The following is a 6,075-nucleotide window of genomic DNA, read 5'->3' as shown; positions in this document are numbered from 1 at the left end:
TTCGCGGCTTCTTCCGCCAGGCGAATGGCTTGTAGCTGTGGAGCAAGGACCTCACTCCGCAGCAGGGCTTCGCAGGCTTCTCTACAATTTATATTTCTTTTAGCCCCTGGGGAGCTAGTACATTCCCAGATTATATGGTCGAGGGTCCCTTTCTCCCCACAGTGCTTGCATTTATCGTTTCTCCCATCTTACATTTGGACATAATATGCCCAGACCGGGTTTACAAAGTTCCCAGCTTGCAGACTCCGCCATGCGACTGCCTCCCTATTGCTTAGACTTTTATCCGGTGGTGGCACCAGGCTCCTACTTAACCTGTAATTTTGAAGAATCTCCGTATAATTTTGCAGACGCTCGTCCATGTTCCGGCAATCGGGCGGCTCCACGGTTACCCGGAAGCAGAGAGCTCGGGCTAACTCGTGGGCAGCTTCGTTGCCAGGAACGGACGTGTGTTCAGGGGTCCAAATTAGGCGAATTTTCCTGTTTAGTCGTCTACTGGCCAGAATCCTTGTCGCTTCCGGCGAGACCCTACCCTTTCCAAAATTCCAAATAGCCGTTTTGCTATCGCTGAATATGAAATTGGCTTTTGTTCCGACGCAAGCGAGCGCTATTTCAATTTCTTCAGCCGTTTCGGCGTTACAGCTTCTAATGCTGGCGGCTGATACCGGCGCACTTCGGCCGTTGACCACCGAGGCGACCGCCGCCCCCGTTTTGCCACTTGCCGCATCCACGTACGCAACCGACTTGCTGTCCATCGAATCGAAGCATCTGATCAGTGTTTCTGCTCTCTTCTCCCTCCTCTTTGTGTTGAATATGGGATGCATGTTACGAGGGAGGGGGGGAATGATTAGATTTTCTCGGCAGACCTGTGGGATACTTGATTTTTCTCGTAGTCCCCTATTTGTCTGCAGGCCTACCATTTCGAGTATAGTTCTGCCCGTGGTCGTTCGGCTTAATCTTTCCAGCTTCGAAACTCTGACAGCCTCCGCTATTTAGTCCCAGCTATTGTGCACTCCCATAGAAAGGAGCTTCTCTGTGGATGTGGTAATTAGTAAGCCCAGGGCCCTCTTTATGCACCGTCTAATGAGAGAGTCTAACCTCTTCTTCTCCTCCGACCTGATATTTAAGAACGGCGTGGCATAGCTCACGCGACTTATTACGAAGGCTTGGATGAGTTTAAGCAAGCTTCTTTCCTTCAGGCCTCGTCCTTTCAACGCGATTCTTGTAAATATTCCAATGGCTTGTGTGGCGAATCCCTCTAGCTTTCTGATTGGTCCATCATTATATCCATTTTCCTGAATGAATAGCCCTAAGATTCGGATTTGATCTAGCTTTGGAACTGGTTTTCCTTCTACTTTAATGTCAAATTCCCAGCTGCGCTTGCATCGGAGTGACTTTGGGTTATAGACAAATAATTATGATTTTTGCGGCGACCATGATAGACCCCTACTGGAAGCGTAGTCTACGACAGTGTCCGCCGCCGCTTGCAGGCGCTCCTCAATGCTCGCATCACTACCCTGGTTAACCCAGAGATTGATGTCATCCGCATAAGTACTGAAATTTAGCCCCTTTATGCTCCTCAGAGCTTCTGGGAGTCCCCTCATCGCCACGTTGAAAAGGAACGGGGAGAGAACCGAACCCTGTGGCGTCCCCCTGCTCCCTAAATACACTGTGGGGGACTGAATGCCTTGAAACTTTATGCAGGCAGTTCTATTTGACAAGAAGTCCTTAATGTACTCATATGTTCGTTCACCTACTCCGATTTCTTGGAGACCGTGGAGGATCGCTTCGTGTTTAACTTTGTCAAGTCCAGGCCGAGAATCACTTTGGCGTCTCTAGAACGCGAGTCGATTATGTCGTATTTGCGTCGGAGCATCACGTCCTGCGGGCTCAAACCCGGTCGAAAGCCGACCATCTCGTGCGGCCACAGGTCGTGTTTCTCCATAAAGCGCGTCAGTCGTGTCTGGACTACATGCTCCATCAATTTTCTCATGCATGAGGTTAGAGAAATAGGTCTTAGATTTTCTAGTTTCGGGGGTTTGCCCGGTTTTGGTAATAAAATTGCGTTTGCCGACTTCCACTGCCGAGGCAGGTGTTCTTTAGTCCAAATTTCTTGCATATACTCAGTAAGAGCGCTGATGGGGTCATCATCCAGTTTTCTTAAAATTTTGTTAGTTATTCCGTCAGGGCCCGGGCCCGATTTTGTTTTTAGTCCCAATATTTCTGCCCTGACCTCCGCCTCCGTGATGGGTGCGTCCAGCTCCTCGTTGGGAGCTCCGTCATATTCTGGGACGGGGACACTATGAGTATCGCCAATGTACATGTCGACTAGTGCATCCATAAATTCCGCGTCTGTACCCTTAAACGCGTGCCTGGCTTTTAATAATCTAATTCCTGACTGGGATTTTGAGTTGGTCGGATTTAATAGGTGTCTCAGCAGACCCCACGTTCTGGAAAGGCTCATGCCCCCTTCCATCTCGTCGCATCTGCTGCACCAATTCTGTTCGCATAATTTAACCGCATAATTTTCAATTTCTTTATTATGTCTAGCTATCCACCTTCTAAGATTACGGTTCCACTTTTGCTTCTTTAGTCTGCGCTCCATACCATGTTTTGCCTCCCACATGTGAAGCAGTTTGCTATCAGCTATCTCCGGGACATCGTCCCCTTCAAGATTCTTTGTTGCCTCGCCAACGTGACGTATGAGAGTCTTCATCCATTTTTCTATGTTTGTAATCTTCCTTTCGGCAGCCTTCTCTCGCTTTTCCCTAAATAGTTCCCATTGCGTAACCCTCGGTTGACACACACGGCGCGTCTTTACTCCTTTTTTAAGGATCGAGGCCAGAATAAAATGGTCGCTGCCAAAATTTTGCTCCGAATTTTGCCAGTTCAGATCTTTCACATTTTTGGAGAAGGTCAGGTCTGGGGAAGTGTCTACGCAGACGCTGTTACCCACCCTCGAGGGAAAACTAGGGTCCGTGTGCAAGGTGAGTCCCAGCTCGTGAGCGTCTTCCCATAACTGCCTGCCTTTAGGATCTTGTTTAGCGTAATCCCATTCCGGGTGCGCCGCATTGAAGTCACCGACTATTAGCAAGGGGTTAGACCCGGCTGTGATTATCGCTTTGCGAAAGAGGGCCCTGAATCTCACCTTTCTCTGCTGTGACGTACTATATAAATTTAAGAGGAACAGGCTTGGTTCCTCTTTTCGTCCCGTAAGGATTTCCAGTAGTACTGCCTCAATTTCTTTCGACTTGATTTCGCGCATGATTGCAGCAATGTTCCTCTTAACCAATGTTGTGACGCGAAATTTCTCACCTCTGTCACTTGAAAAAGATTGGTATCTCGAGAGTTCTGCTGCTTTACCTGTCTCTTGCAGGGCTATAGCTAGTGGTTTCTCATCTAATAGCGTCAAGTACTGTTTCACTAACGCACGCTTGCGTTGGAAGCCGTGACAGTTGCACTGCCAGATTAAAGACGCACTTGGTGCGCCTCTGGCCATTATGGAGCTGATCAAATGTTTCCTCAGCTTTTTGCTGCCATTCTCCGATGGTAACTAATTCTGCCCTCTGAAGCTGTGCTTCGCCCGTAAGGGTTTGGATCTGGCTTTGAATTTGGTTTATTGCTCCCATAATTTGGGTCATGAAAGATTCAAATTTGGCTTCGATTTTGGCTTCTAATCTTCTTTCTAGTGCCACCAATGGATCAGCGTCTTCCCTTTGCGTTTCATTGGGGGCGGTCTAACCGATTCTACAATGATCTTTGCCTCCTCCGGTGCCGCAGGCTGCGTGGAAGTCGCAGCCTAAGGGGTCAGCGCAGTTGGTTTCGATACCAATTTCGGTGGCGCTCTATGGGGGGAGAGGGACCCAGTACGCGCTTGCCCTTTTGGTCTATGCAACTCTTGAGTGAGCTTATTAATGATATCTTTAAGCTCCCCAACTTCTTTTCTTAATTTAGATCTCCTCGTCCTTCTTATCATTTGCCTGGGAAGCCGCACTCTCAAAATTTACATTTTTACGGTCCCTGCTCAGGCTCCGCTTCTTAGTCCACGAGTTCTCCGGGTCCCTGGAATTCGATCTCCAGCTGCGTCTGGATCCAGAACCCCCCCCCCCCCCCCCCTGGAGAAGGAACTCGACCGGCCACGCAGCTGTCGCCCTTTGGTAGTCTCCTCCAGCCTCGGGAAGGAGTCGTTTCTGGCCCGAAAGTCCTCGTGTACACGCTTGACCTTGGAACGATCTTGGCGATTTTGCTCGACGATCGCTTCGACTTGCTGTTGCTGCTGCTTCTGAAGTTGCTGCTGCTGTTGCTTGTTGACCTTGCGTTCCCACTTCCTCTTCTTTACCTCGTAAGGAACGCGGTAGAGTTCTTGACATTTTTTGTCACCAAGCGGGTGTCCTTTCCCGCATAGTTGACACTTGCACTCACAGAAATGGTCTTGTGGTGGTTGTTCCATGCCACAGCCACGGCATTTCACATTTGCGGGGTCCGGGCAGACGTCTTCGCGGTGTCCGAGCCTGCCGCAGGCGTTGCAAACTTCAAACTTCTTGCGGTAGAGAACACAGCGTTGCGCCACGGGCGTGAGTCTCACCCACCGCGGCACCTCTTTGTCTTCAAACAGTATTAAAACTGTCCTCGAGTTTCTTCCCAGTCTTCGCACCCCCAGGACCGGAGGATTCCCGTAGACTTGCAGCCTTTTCAAAATATCTTCGTTCGAGAAGGACAAAGGGACTTCATGTATGACGCCTTTCCCGCAGTCCTCTGGCATAGCGATGTACACAGTCAGTTCGATTTTTTCCCCTTCAAACGCAAGAAGCTTCAAGTCGGCGTACTTTCTCTTCCTTTCCGCGCTGACGGTGGCGACAAGAATGGAATGTTGCTTCACATTCAAAGAGATAACATCTTCCCCGGCTGCGTCTGGGCTCACGCCAGCTGCCTTAACTATTACGTCAGCCAAATACGCACTTCCGTATTTCATCGGACGTACGAGACCGCCGCGCGGCCTCATGACTATTTTCTCGGCGCCTTCCGGAATGCGGGCAAATTGCCTTTCAACCGACTTTGCCGCCATCTTCCTGCCTGCGAGCTTCTCGGCGGCTCGCTGGCGTTCCATATTGCGTGCCTCGTCGTTCACTAGGGTAGCCGCTTTCCCTTTCTTCTTACTAACGTACCACTGTCCCGGCACGTTCAATTCTTCTGGATCTATCTCCGTACTTTGTACGGTCTCTCGCATGGTTAAGGCAGTCTCCGAGCGAAACTTCCGCCGCCGGTAGCTTTTCACCGCTAGGCCTAATCTCAGGCTTAGCTCACTACGTGGCTCGTCGAACACATCAAAGTCCCAAAAATCGTAACGAGACTAGGAAGGCCCAAATTAGAAGAATTGATATCCTCGGCGTCCGTTCGTTGAATATCCAAAATCCGTCGAATCCAACTTGTGCTCGAACGGCCGTAGTCGATGGAGACCATCGAACGCACCTCCGCTCTGCTCAAAGTCGGCGGAGTGAAAAAAACAAACAAAAAAAACCACGTATCTGACGAGTCGGTGACGCACGAAGGGTTTGCGCATATGCAGTGAGGCTGCATAACGAGCCACTTGACGTCACGATTCGACGCAGCTGGTTGCTGTATGATTAGGGCGCATACGTAGTTTCGGCCTAGGACAGGCGCGGTGAGACCCTGTAGTTCTCGCTGGAAAACTGTCGGAACACTCAAACTCAGCTTTATAGGGTATCACGCGACACCGTTCGTAACTCCTGTCTGAAAAGCTTGCGGACATTTGTTAGCGTACAAACCATTCGCCTAATTAGTAATTCCTTATTTGCTCTTCTAATGTTTCACACATACTCTAGCATAAATAGAGAGTTTTAGTACTGCGTAGTGAGCGCTGCGTACGCACAGCCCACGTACTTTGCGGAACGCTACGGCATGGTCGCGTACATGCCACAGAAAGACTTTTAGTAGGGCGGTAGCGCATACGTACGCAGGAGTCCGAAAGCTAACGCGGCAAGCGCACTGGCCTGTGTAGTGCCATCTCGCAGCCATCCAAAAACTTTTTCAGGCGCAGGAACTCCTGCTTCATTGTTT

The sequence above is a fragment of the Amblyomma maculatum genome, chromosome 1 (genome assembly GCF_055883805.1).
Source record: "Amblyomma maculatum isolate TAMU_Amacu chromosome 1, ASM5588380v1, whole genome shotgun sequence".
NCBI lineage: Eukaryota > Metazoa > Arthropoda > Arachnida > Ixodida > Ixodidae > Amblyomma > Amblyomma maculatum.
The sequence above is the reverse complement of the archived record's forward strand: the minus strand, read 5'-3'. Positions refer to the sequence as shown.